The 15,995-nt window shown below is 40.9% G+C and overlaps 1 protein-coding gene across 2 annotated transcripts in view; it reads right to left on the bottom strand.

The window, feature by feature from the left end:
* LOC127634766 (GRB2-associated-binding protein 3-like) overlaps positions 1-15,995 on the bottom strand; it is a 44,042-nt gene that overhangs the window by 26,425 nt on the left and 1,622 nt on the right. Inside the window, exon 2 of one of the 2 annotated variants that reach the window (XM_052114453.1) lies at positions 4,377-4,494. The exons of the other annotated variant lie outside the window; for it this stretch is intronic. The gene's annotated coding sequence lies outside the window, so the exon portion shown is untranslated. The remainder of the gene's footprint in view (positions 1-4,376; positions 4,495-15,995) is intronic. 2 annotated transcript variants of the gene reach the window in all.

The following is a 15,995-nucleotide window of genomic DNA, read 5'->3' as shown; positions in this document are numbered from 1 at the left end:
GAGGCTGCATTTCTTTGACATAAATCATTATCTGTCCAATTACAATAATCCATCAATGCTACGAATTGTTCTTTTTGGACAAGGTCTCTTTAGGTAGCGTTGCATGCGCTAGCTCCATGCATTACTGTGCTAGTCTGAATGCAATACAATCTCTGAACATCATAATTTCAGAGCAGCAGTCCCAAGTAGGGTTGCAATCCCTCCCGCAAAATATGGGATCATCCCTTCTTTAAAGATGAAATGATGCGTCCAGATTTTTCCCGTATTTAAGTTGGTCTGATGGTGTCACCGTCATTCAAGATCATTAACTGAACATTGATATTCACTGGAAATTGTGCCTACGGTGGTGGGTAAGGGACCGTCTGAAAAGTCCTCACATCGCACTAAAATGTGCTAAAACTTTGGAAGGTGTGGTAAGGGACTTTATGAAAACTTCAGCTGGTAGCACCAAAGCTTCAAATATTGGGCTTTAGATATCAGGCTGATTTATCATAAGCAAAAAACATAATGTTACGAATGCCACCTCTGAAAATCCTCTCGTCTGCCACTGGAGGTCTCTCTCGCCTGGGTATTAGCAATTGGACTACAAATCCCAGAACCTGAATACCTTGACTAACTAGACACACACCTGTTCCCCATTTCATGGACTATTTAAGCCTTGTTTTGCTACGGCTACATTTCTGAGCATTTCTCCCACGATTGATGCCTGTCTTCTGACCCTGCCTTGTTTATCTGGATACTGAAGTTGTCTATCCTGCCTGCCAGTTATGACCACGATTACTGCTCTGTCTACATTGTTGTTGTTATTCTCTGTATTTCGACCCATGCCTGTATGTATTCTGATTCTGCTGTTGTTTAATAAACCGCACATGGATCTTAACCCCAGTTCGTCAGAGTCATCGTAACACATAACTAGATTAATTAAGTACCTATTAATCTATTTCACCACCCCCACTTTGTGGGTCAAGGATGAAAGTGGGTCGCAGTGGGCAAAAGCATTAGAAACCCTGCATTAGATGACAGCAAGTATACTAGAAAAATATTATTTTCCTCAATCACCTTCCGGCACATTATACAGCTCTGAAATGTAGGTGGCGCTCTAATGCAGCTCAGAGTCAAATGTCAAATATCTGAACTGATGAGTTGACTAGAAACTCAATCCAGGTGTCGTTGGAAAGCTGAAAACTTGTGCTTTGCTATGATGTATCACATTTCATCATCATATTTCAGTACCTATTTTGTAAATAATTTGTTTATTAAGGTTTTTCTGCATATTTTGAGACTTTATCTTTTGTAAGAAAACAGCTTATGGTATATATATTGACAATATAACCTAACTGCTTTAAAGCTACTGTAACTGTTTTCTAAGGAAAGTGAACACTGATAATATAACAAACAGAAAAAGCATAGATATTATGGATAAACTCTGTCTGAAATGGATTGACTCACAGATAAACTTGTTCTATGCTGTTAGAATTTTAAGAGGTTATTAGGTTATTATGTCATCATGGGCTAATTGGGTTATTATTTGCTTATGAAGTTAATTAATGCCTTCTATTATATTATAGGTCATTATTATATTATATTATAGGTCATTATTCAATTACTTTATATTATGTATTATTTTAAGTAGGTTATTTTCCCAGCACTGTACAAGCTGTGCCTGCCTCAGGTTCTGGACAAATTTATAAAAAAATATTTTAAAGAATTCTCCTAAGAGCATGTGAAACTCCATTTTCACTTATTTCCAAAACCAAAGAAATGCTTTTCTTAGCAAAGAGTAAGGCAGTAAAGAGATAAAGAGGGAGAGAGAGCAGTTTCCATCCAGTCCCAGGTTTACTCATAGTTTCCCTCTCCTTCTTTACTTCTCTTTTTCTTTTTGGATAAAAGTATCACATTCTTGTACATGATTTATGATGCAGTGCAAGTGAGATAAACAAGAGGAGGAAAGCCACCTAACCATCAGATAGACCAAACACCTGATTATCCTTAAACACCTGCTGTCATTTAGGTTTTCCAATAATTCACATTTACTAGAATATGTAACTACAGTAAAGGAAGATAGTTTGCGATATTCATTCCTGAATATTCTAGAACCAAAGCGCAGCTTGTTATACTAACATACAACCTTGAGTGGCTTATAGCTTTCATAAAACAATGGCAATAAAAACCATGTAACATAGTTCATTTTCGTGGCTGTAGGTGTTTGCATTTGCCAAGTAATGCCAAGCTATTTCTACCTAATCTGAACCTTAAAATGTATAATGCTGGTGTAATCTAATGTTCTGAGTTGACTCGGCTTAACCCAACTTAAAAATAACAAGTACATTTAGATGTTACGACATGGAGCAAATTGTTTGGTTAACATTTGGTTGGTTAACTAAAACATTTTACAACACCTTCAAACGCAGTTTATGATTGAGATTCAGAGCTTCACTTCTCTCTTGTTTCAAGCTGAAGTTTCTTTGTTGAATTGTTTGCTGTTTTTTCTCTGTAGCTGTGACCCTGATTTCACCAATGCAGTCATCCGTTATACCCGATGATAAATATGTCTCAAAGAAGCCTCAAGCATCGAATTAATCTTTTTAATAGACAGCAAAGTGTCATTAAGGTTTCAGAAGACTGATAAAGTTCTGATTGTTTCTGTATGTTTTTTCATGTAAAAGCTATAAAACAACATTGTATTCTTAGAGCAATATTTAATAAAAGGTCACACTGTCCTACTCGAATCATGAAGAAAACGTCTAGGTTACTTATGTAACTTACGTTCCCTGATGGAGGGAACGAGACATGGTGTCGAAAAAGCAACTCTAGGGGTCCCTCTTGAGCACCGAATATGCCTCTGATCTATGAAAAAAGGCCAATGAGAAGTAGGCAGACAGTATTTGCATACCCTTCCCCTGGACATATGGGTATTAAAGAGGGGAAATACATCGAGTTCATTCAGGATTTTTCTGAGGAGCCGGAAATGGTCCGGCCACCACAGTGGCTCGGCTCAATGACAAGGCCGGTAGGGCACAACGTCTCGTTCCCTACATCAGGGAACGGAGGTTACATACGTAACCTAGACGTTCCCCGTCTGTCGCTCACTTCGACGTTGTGTCGAAGAAGCGACACTAGGGGTTCAATTTAAATCACGCCATGCGCTGAGCCTTGTACGTGTACTGCTGACACAGGAGCGGGCAGGTATTTCACGTGCAAAGGCGACCAGCTGTGTCAGACTGCAATACCCTTCCCCAATGCCACATGAAAGTCATCAGAATCCCTCTGGTTACCCTAAACAGGGGAACAAGGCAACGCTTGCCAACCTGGGAACAGGCCGAGCCTCGCCGGGCCTCTTTTCTCTCTATGTTTCTCGCATAGAGCCAAAACGGCTGGGACACTTACACGCATCGTGGGAAGGGGGTCCTACCCAGTTTTCTATTCTTTCCCACCACCCAGTTGGAGTTACTTAAGGAGCATTGCGGGGGGCGGCTGGAGTGGCATGCTTTCTGTTGAAAGTGAGCCGTGACCGCAACGTTGCCAATGTCATGCTCTCGCAGTGAGACCACGAACCATCCACAAACGCTGCCTTGGTGTGATCGCAGTCCAGACACACGAGACAACGCCTGTGGCCGTCTGAAGCAGAGAGCACTCTACCGCATCCAGGAACTACACAGGGACGGAAAGGCATCTTTATAAAGACGCGTCCTGAAAAGGATGTTCAACGCCGCCGGTTTAATGCACTTTTAGAGGAAAATACTCTTTTACAGAGAAAATAACTCTTTTAAATAAACTCTTTTAAGTTTTTTGCGCTGTTGAAGCATCCGGGGCAAACTGCACTGCCTTGCAGAGAAGGAGAAAAGCCACTGAAGTGCGTCATAGATCCAACAGCAGGCAAAGCGTCAGAGGAACAGGTGTTTGACTCGCAGCTGACTGCATGCACGATCTTCGGCTCCCAACAAAATTTCTGAATGAACTCGACATATTTCCCCACTTTTATATCCGTATGTCCGGGGGCGGGGTATGCATATACTGTCTGTCTACTTCTCATTGGCCTTTTTTCATAGATCAGAGGCATATTCGGCACTCAAGAGAGACAACTAGTGTCGCTTCTTCGACACAAGGTCGAAGTGAGTGACAGACGGGGAACCCTGGCTTCCTCTCTATAGATAATTTTTCCAGATTTAAAAACTGATCTCAACAAATGCATTGTGGATAAGAAAGCCATAGAGATTGCAGGCTTACTGTCCCTCTGGTGTCACAAGCCAAGCTTACTTCCTTTTCTCAGAGACCCAGACCAAGTGCTGAGTTGTGTCAGCCTTATTAAGCAAGACTCAAAACTTCTCCATTTACTTTGGTAATGTAGCAGATGATTTTTATCCAAAATTACTTACTGTACAGTATTCTTACATCAATGACAATCCCAGTGGAGCAACCTGTAACTCTCCAGTTCTCTCCAATGGCAAACTTGCTTTTGAACAACTTTTACTCAGTCCAGCCAAAGCCAAGTGACTAAAGAGAATCAAATTTGGTAGTTATTACCAGGCTCACACAGAAATTTCGCCAGCAGATCACAACTAAATTGATCACTTGAGTGTAGGTTTATTAAATATTTTTGCTAACTTGATTATGCTTTCAGCAGTGAATAAGAGTGAATTACTCTCAGCTCCATTTTACCACATTTTACCATGTTTAAGTTAATCTATTAACTCAAAATTTCCTCCCAAAATCAGTGTAGAAAATGCAAAAATTCTCCTGATTCTACATGGGCCTGGTTGTTACCAGTGTACACACTCATAGAAAGGATCAACAACATGGACTGACGCACGGAAGACGTCCCTGGTTCTTAAAAAATCCTCAACAGAACCAGATATTATGTCGCAGCACAGCAATGACTTCATGAATTGCTTTACAGATAAAATTGAAATAATCAGAAATAAAATTGGAATTATACAATCATTTGTCATAGCACCTCAGAAAACAGTGTCTAATACTTTTCCTCAAGTGCAACTTCAATCCTTCTCTGTCATAGGTCATGAAGAGTTACAAAACTTATTACAACATCAAAAGCCACAACATGTTTGTTAGATCCTATACCAACTAAGCTCTTAAAAGAGGTATTTCCTGTAATTTCAGAACCTCTTCTTAATATTATTAACTCCTTGCTATGCTTAGGAAATGTCCCAAGAAACTTTCAAATGGCAGTTATCGAACCGATTATTAAGAAGCCACAACTTGATCCTGGAGAACTGGCTAATTATAGACCGATTTCAAATCTCCCGTTTACGTCAAAAATACTAGAAACGATAGTATCCTCACAAATACGTTAATTTCTACAGAGAAATAGTATATACGAAGAATTTCAGTCAAGATTTAGGGCTCATCACAGTACAGAGACTGCACTTATCAGAGTTACAAATGACTTGCTCTTATCATCTGAACGCGGCTGCATTTCTCTTCTAGTGCTTTTAGATCTTAGTGCTGCATTCGACAAGATAGATCACGACATTCTCTTGAATAAGCTAGAGAATTATGTTGGCATTTGTGGAGTTGCATTAGCATGGTTTAGGTCATATTTAGCAGACCGCTACCACTTTGTCTATGGAAATGAGGAATTGTCAAACCAAACAAAAGTAAAATATGGAGTGCCACAGGGATCAGTTTTAGGGCCTCTGCGTTTCTCCATGTATATGCTTCCCCTGGGAGATATTATCAGGAATCGTGGAATAAGTTTCCACTGCTATGCCGACAATACACAACTTTATATTTCTTCAAAACCTGATGAGATTTCACAATTCTCGGAATTAGCAGAGTGTATCAATGAAGTACCTTCTACTCAATTCTGACAAAACAGAGGTACAATTATTGGACCAAAAAACTCCACTACAATATAATTTGACTCTCAATGGATGTACTGTTACATCATCTTCAACAGCGAAGAACTTAAGTGTTATATTTGATACCAATCTGTCCTTTGAAAATCAAATTACCAATGTTTGTATAACAGCATTCTTCCACCTAAGAAATATTGCTAAATTAAGGCACATGCTCTCTGTTGCTGATGCCGAAAAACTAATTCATGCGTTCATGACCTCAAGACTAGATTATTGTAATGCATTACTGAGGATGTCCAGCAAGATCAATAAATAAACTTCAATTGGTTCAAAATGCAGCAGCCAGAGTGCTAACGAAAACCAAGAAATATGATCATATTAGCCCCATTTTATAATCGTTACATTGGCTACCTGTTAAATTCCGTATTAATTTTTCAATTCTGTTAACTACGTACAAAGCTTTGATTTGTAAAATTCGCAAAATTCTGCAGATCATAGACATCACCAGACGCTGGGTTTCATCCTTGGTGATACTCTGCCAGGCCTCTACTGCAACTGTCTTCAGTTCCTGCTTGTTCTTGGGGCATTTTCCCTTCAGTTTTGTCTTCAGCAAGTGAAATGCATGCTCAATCGGATTCAGGTCAGGTGATTGACTTGGCCATTGCATAACATTCCACTTCTTTCCCTTAAAAAACTCTTTGGTTGCTTTTGCAGTATGCTTCGGGTCATTGTCCATCTGTACTGTGAAGTGCCATCCAATGAGTTCTGAAGCATTTGGCTGAATATGAGCAGATAGTATTGTCCGAAACACTTCAGAATTCATCCTGCTGCCTGTTTTTGAGGCTCACCAATGGTTTACATCTTGTGGTGAACCCTCTGTATTCACTCTGGTGAAGTCTTCTCTTGATTGTTGACTTTGACACACATACACCTACCTCCTGGAGAGTGTTCTTGAACTGTTGTGAAGGGTGTTTTCTTCACCAGGGAAAGAATTCTTCAGTCATCCACCACAGTTGTTCCCTTTACAAAAAGCTTCACTATGATGCTGCGCTTTTGCTAAGTGCTACGGGGAACAATCCTGCATTGTGAACAGCTGTGAATTTGTGTGTAACACGTCAATGAACATTGACCTGAATTTATAGCCTCGGCTGGTGATGATCATTAGATGCACCTGTGGCCAGGCTATAAAATAGAGGCGTCACCAGCGTGTCGACAGATATTTTTCATTCAGAGCATACTGTGCTGTGTGTCTCACAACCTGCTAAGAAAACTTTCTTCCCTCTTTGTTAGGAGTTAGAAATTGTTAGGCAGTGCGCAGAACTTTCTTTCCTTTCTCTCTCTGCTCTGAAAGAGATTTTATATATATATATATATATATATATATATATATATATATATATATATATATATATATATATATATATATAAGAGAATGGTGGAGAAACAGAGCAAACGATGCGTGTTTCCTTGTCTACGTTTCATGACTGACAAGGACACGCATGAGTTTTGCTTTGTTTGTTTGGGGGAAGAGCACGCGGCTCTCGTGTTGGGGCGGGTGCGCGCATTGTGACCTTCTTTCGGTCGGGATGCTTCGCGCTCGCCTTGCTTACTTCCGAGAGCCAGCACCCACACTTCATTCGTGGGGCTCTCGTATGGATCTGGCTGAGGAGCGAGAGACGGGTGCGTCCCTTTTGCTCGCTCTCTCCCCAGATCCGGTTGGTCCTTCTCATGATCTTGAAGCACGCTCCGGCACCTCTTCAGTTCAGGAGGGGGACCTCGATTCTCTTGGATCTATAGATTTCGAGTTACCCACATCCGAGCACTCAAAGCATGACGCAAAATCCTCTGAGGAGTTACTCGATGTGGTTACTCGTGCTGTGGCCAGACTTCAATTAGACTGGCCAAGTGACCAAGAAACCCCCAAACGCTCCAAGTTAGAGGACAGATTTCTGTCTGATGGCCAAGGGAAGGGAACACCTCATCAGTCCCTTCCCTTCTTTGATGACCTCCACGATGAGCTTGCTCATTCGTGGAGGAAACCTTATACCTCGCGCGTTCATGTGCCCTCAAAGTCGTTATATTCGACTATCGTGGGTGCTGAGGCGCGAGGGTACTCAAGGATGCCGCCGGTCGAAGAGACACTTGCGGGTTATCTCTCGCCGGGTTCGGCATCGTCTTTGAAAAAACCTGCTCTCCCCTCTAAGCCATGCAGAACTACCTCCATGCTAGTGGGGAGGGCTTATCAAGCGGCAGGTCAGGCTGGTGCTGCGCTGCACACCATGGCTGTGTTACAGGCGTACCAGGCTTACCTGCTAAAAGATCTGAGTGCGGGTAAAACTCTCGACGAAGAGGCCTTTTCAGAGCTTCGTCAAGCTACGGATTTGTCTCTCCACGCGACCAAGCAGTCAGCCCGTGCCATTGGCCGGTCTATGTCCGCTTTGGTCAGTACGGAGAGGCATTTATGGCTTAACCTGTCAGGCATCCGAGATAGGGACAGAGTTTTCTTACTTGATGCCCCGGTTTCGCCTTCTGGTCTCTTCGGAGACGCCATGAATACGGTTATCTCCAGATTCCAGGAGTCGAAAAGCCACGAGGAAGCTTTTGGGAACCATCAAGGAGGTCTACGTTCTCGCCACCTGAATTTGCTGGCACGTCGGATTCTCCTTTGGGCCCAGGGCAAGCTCCTGTCACTCAGGGCAATTTACATCCCTGGACGCCTAAATGTGGGAGCAGATTTTCTGTCCAGACAAAACATACAGGGGGCGAGTGGAAACTCCACCCCGAGGTAGTACAACAAATTTGGGAGAGATTTTACAGAGCAGAAGTGGACCTCTTCGCCTCTCGAGAGACTGCGCAATGTCCCCTCTACTTCTCTCTGAGTCACCCAGCCCCCCTGGGTCTGGACGCAATGGTGCATACATGGCCCAGAATGTGTCTGTATGCATTTCCCCCGGTTTCTCTGCTCCCGGGAGTCTTAGCCAGAGTTCGCCAGCAAGGGTTTTGCCTCTTACTGATAGCGCCTCGCTGGCCGAACAGGATTTGGTTTTCAGAAATTATATCTCTCCTCAACGGCTTGCCTTGGGTGATTCCGGACAGGAGGGACCTTCTGTCTCAGGCACAGGGGACGATATTTCATCCCTGGCCTGAATTGTGGAAACTTCATGTTTGGCCCCTGAAGGGTACCAACTGAGGGACACAGGGCTGTCGCCTGAAGTTATCGAGACCATTCTTAGTGCTAGGGCTCCCTCCACCAGAAGAATCTACACCAATAAATGGTGTGTCTTCGAAAAGTGGTGCAGTTTACATGGTGCAGATCCAGTTAACTGCCAAATTGTTTCAGTTCTGGACTTTCTGCAGGAAAAACTGTCAACAGGCATATGCTCCGCTACTCTCAGGGTTTATGTGGCCGCCATTTCAGCTTGCCATGCCTTGATGGACGGGGCGCCTTTGGGGAGACACCCTCTACTTGCTCGCTTCATTCGTGGAGATAGGTGACTGAGGCCTCCTGTTAGGACCAAAACTCCCTCATGGGACTTAGATCCCATTCACATTGGGTGAGGGATGCTATTGCCCTGGCCTATGAGGCGCGCGGTCAAGCTTCGCCAGTAGGTGTCAGGGCTCACTCCACCAGAGGGTTCGCTGCCTCTAAAGCCTTGGCTAGAGGGGTCCCTCTGCAGCAGGTTTGTGATGCGGCAGGCTGGTCCTCTCCGCACACATTCATCAGATTTTATAGTTTGGATGTTCATGCTACTCCGGGCTCTTACGTCCTTGAGTCGAAATCCCAAGCTCATGCCTGAACGGGTTTGTGACGCGGCTGGCTGGTCCTCTCCGAGCACATTCTTCAGTTTTTTATGGCAGGCTCATGCCTGAACACGTTCGTGATGCAGCAGGCTGGTCCTTTCCGCACACGTTCATCGAACTTCATGGGTTAGATGTTTCTGCTACTCCGGATTCTTACGTCCTTGAGTCGACATCTCAAGCTCACGTCTGAACAAGTTTGTGATGCGACAGGCTGGTCCTCTCTGCACACATTCATCAGATTTTATCGTTTGGATGTTCATGCTACTCCAGGCTCTTACGTCCTTGAGTCGACATCCCAAACTCATGCCTGAACAAGTTTGTGACGCGGCAGGCTGGTCCTCTCAGCGCACACTCTTCAGTTTTTTTTATGGCAGGCTCATGCCTGAACACGTTTGTGATGCGGCAGGCTGGTCCTTTCCGCACACGTTCATCGAACTTTATGGGCTAGATGTTTCTGCTACTCCGGGCTCTTACGCCCTTGAGTCGACATCAAGCTCATGTCTGAGACCTCTCGCGTTTTTGTGAGCACACTTCACAACCGTAGGGGTCCGGACAGCCCCAGTGCGGCGGCGTGGGTATTGCGTTCCCAGTAGCGCTTAGCAAAAGCACAGCATCATAGTGAAGCTTTTTGTAAAGGGAAGTCTGGGGTTACACGTGTAACCCTTGTTCCCTGAAAAAAGCGGAACGAGATGCTGTGCTTTTTTGCCGCACTGGGACGTCCCAGGACTGCTCTTCAGAAAAAGGTATCTGTCGACACGCTGGTGACGCCTCTATTTTATAGCCTGGCCATAGGTGCATCTAATGATCATCACCAGCCGAGGCTATAAATTCAGGTCAATGTTCATTGACGTGTTACACACAAATTCACAGCTGTTCACAATGCAGGATTGTTCCCCGTAGCGCTTAGCAAAAGCTCGTTCCACTTTTTTCAGGGAACAAGGGTTACACATGTAACCCGAGATGTTTTCAGTGGTCTTCCGGGTCTTTTGGTGATGCTGAGCTCACCGGTGCGTTCTTTCTTTTTAAGAATGTTCCAAACAGTTGATTTGGCCACACCTAATGTTTTTGCTATCTCTCTGATGGGTTTGTTTTGATTTTTCAGCCTAATGATGGCTTGCTTCACTGATAGTGACAGCTCTTTGGATCTCATATTGAGAGTTGACAGCAACAGATTCCAAATGCAAATAGCACACTTGAAATTAACTCTGGACCTTTTATCTGCTCCTTGTAAATGGGATAATGAGGGAATAACACACACCTGGCCATGGAACAGCTGAGCAGCCAATTGTCCCATTACATTTGGTCCCTTAAAAAGTGGGAGGGACATATACAAACTGTTGTAATTCCTACACCGTTCACCTGATTTGGATGTAAATACCCTCAAATTAAAGCTGAAAGTCTGCAGTTAAAGCACATCTTGTTTGTTTCATTTCAAATCCATTGTGGTGGTGTATAGAGCCAAAAAGATTAGGATTGTGTCGATGTCCCAATATTTATGGACCTGACTGTACAATTATTATTTAATTACTTATTTTTAAACACGATTAACAATTGTATTTTATCTAATTACACAACGATGATTCATCGACATTATAGAAATTATAGTTTTATCGTCTGTTAATGCCTGATATTCTGAAAAACTGCTTTGAAATTATGTGTGTTGTGAAAGGCGCTATACAAATAAAATTGACTTGACTTGACTTAAATATTGTGGACTTTAACTCATTTAAATGACAGTCACAATCACAGTCCTTTCATCCCTCATCATTGTGTTCCACGGATAAAAAGATGTCTGGTTTGGAATGACTTGAGGGTGAGTAACGATGAAAGAATTGATATTTTTGGGCAAACTATTCCTTAAACGTTGCACCTGCAAATCAGTATCACTATTTTATTTATTTCCCTATATTATTTATTCTATTTTACTTCTTTTTGGATATTTTAAAAAGTATATAATAAAATGTTTTATTTTTTTTTTTACCACAAAAAAATAACAGAACAGTGTAGGCCTAGTGGTAAAAAGTTACAGTGCAATGTTCTGCTATTTAACAAAACTGTTAAAACTGAAAGAGCGCATGTAGTTTCATTGTATTTTTTAAATAACACACTTCTCATTATTCATCAAAAACAGTGAAATGAAGGTGAAAGAAATGCAGTTAATATTTTTAAAGCAGTTTTTTATATATAATTTAAAAAAAAATATGATTTATTTTCATTATTATGCAAGTCATATTTGGAGTTTTCTTTTCAGATTCTTTTGACCAATGAAAATCTGAGAACCCCTGGATTATTCTGATATCATATCTGAACCTTTTCATATATAGGCTACTGTGCTATGACCAAAAATGTTCATTAATATTGCAAGTGACAGAGAATATAAATGTAGAACTGGGTGTTTTAAAGGTTGTTATTATTATATATTTTTTTAAAAGCTCAGTTTGCTGAAATCTTGCTAACAGAAGCTTTCTGGTCTGAAATATTTGGTGCATGCAAAAAAGAAAGCTGACAAAAGTGGTTTCATATTTTTCTGAACCCTCAGCAATATTTCAACTAATAAGGTTTCAACCAACATAGTAAAAAAACTGTTGTTGAGCATTAGTCACAAGGTCTGCTTTACTCTCATCCTTACAATTAACTGAACTTGTAGACACTTTCTTGTTTAAAATGAGGTTCAACGTAAATACAGAGTGACAGAGCACAAACCAGCAGATGCTGCTTAAAAACTGTTTATCTTGAACATTTCTATCATCATGACTGAGACTAATGTGTGACAGGTTGCATGTGAATTTCAGTGAATCGCATACGTTACTCTGAACGGTTTTTCTGCAGAATTTTTCATTGTGACCACACGTTATTCTGAGCATGCTCACTGGGTCAAGGCATGGCCTCGGTTTACCTCTGTCTCAATCAAAAACCTCTCTCTATTCTTTCTTTTGGAACATTTACATTTTCTTCCTCTTACATATGTGGTTGTGAGTCTGTTCTGGTCAAAGAGAGGAACTAGAGGTATGTTTTCCCAGAACTCTTCACAGAAGGGAAGTCTGAAACTGGCCCAAAGTTTGCAGACAAGCAAACATCAACCTTTTCTGTTTATATGCATGTTGTGCATAGGTAAACTGTGTTCATGCTTCTGAAGCAAATTAAGCGTGAGAGTGAAGGTAGAGTTATCTGTGGCTGCGCATGTTTGTTTGGTCCATGTTAGTTCCTCTCAGAAGGAGAAGCAGACTTAAAAAACAGACTACCTATACAGCATGTGTGAATCTGAGCAAAAGTTTAATGTGTTTTCTCTGAAAAAACAAAGAGTGTATATCCACTTATATTTTTCCAGAATGTTTGGTGCAAAGCAGTTATGATAAGATCTTTGGATTTGTGTTTGAAGGCTATGTGTGTTTGTGTGTTTGTAAGTACTGCATACTGAAAAAATATTAAAGGGATAGGTCACGCAAAAATTTTAATTCCCTCATCATTTACTCACCCTCATGCCATCCCAGATGTGTATGAATTTCTTTCTTCTACAGAACACAAATTAAGATTTGTAGAAAAATATCTCAGCTCAGTATTGCTTGCATTCAATGCAAGTGAATAGTGACCAGAAGTTTGAATCACTAGAAATCACATAAATCCAGCATAAAAGTAATCCATATGACTCCAAAGGTTTAATCCATGTCTTCTGAAGAGATATGCTAGGTGCTGGTGAGAAACAGATCAATACTGAAGTATTTTTGTCCAATAAATCTCCACCAGTCCCGACCAGTATATGTGATATCCACAAAGAATGCAATCACCAAAAAGCAAAAGAAGAAGAATGTGGAAGTGAAAGTGGAGATTTAGAGAGTAAGAAAGGACATACATATTGATCTGTTTCTCACCCATACCTATCATATCACTTCTGACAACCTCTGGAGTCTTATGGATTACTTTTATGCTGACTTTGTGATTTTTGGGATTCAAAGTTGTGGTCACCATTGCACTTGCACTGCGAGGACCTACAGAGCTGAAATATTCTTCTAACAATCTTTATTTGTGTTCTACCAATTAAAAGAATGTCATACAGACCTGGGATGGCATGAGGGTGAGTAAATTATGAATTGTCCTTATTGAGTTCAACCTAAAAATGTGCTTCATGTGGAAACATCTAAATTAACTGGTTTTATCTGAATAAAACTGAATACATTAGGTTACATCAACAAAACTAATTTGGGTTAGATCAGGAAAAATTGTCCTTAAGGTAACAATAGAATGTTACTACTCTATACAGTGTACTGTCTGTGCATGTATGCGAGAGACGCCTGAACACAGACAATAACTTACAAAAATACACACACACACACACACACACACACACACACACACACACACACACACACACACACACACACACACACACACACACACACACACACACACACACACACACAAGAATAGAAACTCACCCACATTTACACAGACCCCTAAAATACACGCAAATGTTTTCAAGTGATTTGAATAATGGAGACACTAGAAATGTCCTCATTAACCACATTTATAGCATAATACCCTTGCAATTACCAGTTTGTAACCTAATAACAAAAGTCCTCGTAAACCACTTAAACCTGCCCACACACACAAACATTTAAATACACAATAACTCACAGAAATACACGTGCACACATAAGAATAGAAACTGACCCACCTAAACACATCTGAAAGTATACACTGGCAGCCAAAAGTTTGGAATAATGTAGAGATTTTGCTGTTTCAGAAGGAAATTGGTACTTTAATTCACCAAAGTGACATTCAACTGATCACAAAGTATAGGTCAATATTAGGTCAAAATTTTAAAAAGAAACAGCTTTCAATCACTGGTTTGATGAATGAAGGCTATACAATGCTTAAAATTGCCAAACAACTGAAGATTTCATACAAAGGTGTACACTACAGTCTTCAAAGACAAAGTACAACTGGCTCTAACAAGGACAGAAAGAGATGTGGAAGGCCAGATGTACAACTAAACAAGAGGATAAGTACATCAGAGTCTCTAGTTTGAGAAATAGACAGTTTCAACAACAGTTTCATGTTCAACATTAAAGAGAAGACTCAAGGGTGCAGACCTTCTGGGAAGAATTGCAAAGAAAAAGACACTTTTGAAACAGAAAAAACAAAAAGAAAAGGTTAGAGTGGACAAAGAAACAGACATTGGACAACAGATAATTGGAAAAGAGTGTTATGGATCTTAACCCCATTGAGCTTTTGTGGGATCAGCTAGACTGTAAGGTGTGTGAGAAGTGCCTGATTAAACATCTAATGCCACATCTATGGCAAGTGCTACAGGAAGCGTGGGGTGAAATGTCACCTGAGTATCTGGACAAACTGATAGCTAGAATGCCAAGGATCTGCAAAGCTGTCATTGCTGCACATGTAGGATTTTTTGATGAGAACTCTTTGAAGTTGTTTAAGTAATTTTTTTTCACATTGTAATAGTAAATGTTCATATTATTAATGTCCTGAATATACATTGTGATCAGTTGAATGCCACTTTGGTGAATAAAAGTGCAAAATCTTCCATAAGTGCAAAATCTGTACATTATTCCAAACTTTTGGCTGCCAGAGTATATAAACTAAATGTTTTTTTGTTATTAATATGCATAATCAGATTGCAAGGTTCTTCTTCAATAAAGATGTGTATTTTATATATATGATTATCTGCACATGGGTTCTATTTGTGTGTATGAACAATACATGTATAGGTGGGTTTTCCCCATAACAGAACATTGTTTTGCCATCACTTTTATTTAAATCATGGGACTATATTACACCACACAGTACTTCCTCATTTCACTGAAAATACATAGACAAACAAATGAAGAATACAAGAGAGAGAGACTATCTTTCTCTCTAGGCAAAAGAGAGAAAAAACCCACTGGTTTTTGCACTCCTCCCCACTGTCTCATATTTTACTATCAGATGAAGCCACAAACCAGAGAGATGAAAAGCAAGAGAGAGTCAAGAGAGAGAGAGAGAGAGAGAGAGAGAGAGAGAGAGAGAGAGAGAGAGAGAGTGAGAGAAAGAGAGACTGTATGTACTGTACATTACGTTAACAGTGCTTTGACAATGTAAAACTGTTTTACTATGCCAAAAAAGCTGCTTGAATCTGATTCTGAAAGAGAAAGAGAGAATGAATCCGTGTATTTCATGTCATGTATTTCCCAAAAGGCCCTTGAGCTATTTACTATCAAACACATATAAGCGCAAACACAGACAGTGACCCATTGCTCTCAGACTACAGACGCACTTGTTTGCACACGTCCACTTGTTCTTTGTACACCTCCTAATATAATTCAACTCATTTTTGCCTGTGTGGTCTCTAATAATACAAGCCATTTTTGAACACAAGGCCCC

Source organism: Xyrauchen texanus, chromosome 4, assembly GCF_025860055.1.
Source record: "Xyrauchen texanus isolate HMW12.3.18 chromosome 4, RBS_HiC_50CHRs, whole genome shotgun sequence".
Classification (NCBI taxonomy): domain Eukaryota; kingdom Metazoa; phylum Chordata; class Actinopteri; order Cypriniformes; family Catostomidae; genus Xyrauchen; species Xyrauchen texanus.
Note: the sequence above shows the minus strand (reverse complement) of the source record. Positions and strands in the feature narration are given on the sequence as shown.